This window comes from Dufourea novaeangliae, unplaced genomic scaffold, assembly GCF_001272555.1.
Source record: "Dufourea novaeangliae isolate 0120121106 unplaced genomic scaffold, ASM127255v1 scaffold221, whole genome shotgun sequence".
NCBI lineage: Eukaryota > Metazoa > Arthropoda > Insecta > Hymenoptera > Halictidae > Dufourea > Dufourea novaeangliae.
The window spans coordinates 2,085,846-2,086,730 of NW_015374115.1; positions in this window are offsets into that span (position 1 = coordinate 2,085,846).

The following is an 885-nucleotide window of genomic DNA, read 5'->3' on the forward strand; positions in this document are numbered from 1 at the left end:
TAGTGTTGCGAATGATGAGATCGTGTTTGCATTAAGATCATTTCTTTATTTTCAGGGTAGTGTTGCCAAAATGACTGAGCGCGATTGCTTATTATTTTTTATTTAAGTCGTTTTCTTTTGTTGAATTAGTGTTGTGATATGAATTGATCGGGTTTGTTTTAGTGTTGCGATCGATGAAATGCCCAATGCTGGAACCACAGCAGAACCACAAGGCAGCTGAAATAGCTGCAATGAGTGGTTCACGACAGCCCAGGTGGCTGCACTAACTGCATCAATCTAAAGTTAGTGTTGCGTATTGCACATTGAAGGTGCACGGGAGTTTTTTTGATTTTTGGATTCAGTAAATTAGAGTGGCGAACAAAGGAGACACTCTAATTATTGACAAATGATTAGTGTTGCGACTGATAAGCGCCTATGTGGCTGCTATTTTTTACTTATTTAGCGCCCTATTGTGGCTGCTATTTTTTACTTGTTTAGCGCCCTATTGTGGCTGCTATTTTTTACTTGTTTAACGCCCTATTGTGGCTGCTATTTTTTACTTGTTTAGCGCCTTATTGTGGCTGCTGTTTTTCTATTTTTGTTGGTATTGTACTGAATTATTATTATTGATTATTGTACACCAAGTGTTTACATTGAAAATACTGTCGATAAGAATATTTATGTTACTAAACAAAATGTTCTATTTTTAATAATTCTGAAAATGTTCGTCACAATGTGTAATACAAATTAAAAAATCTATGCATCGACAATGATGATAGATGTGATTAGTTATTGACACGTAAAAATTAAAATAAATTTGTAATTAGAGTCCTTAGAAGTGACTATTCGTTGTTAGAGTTGGTGATATATCAATTCTTGAATCGTTATACGTAATTTGCAAAAACC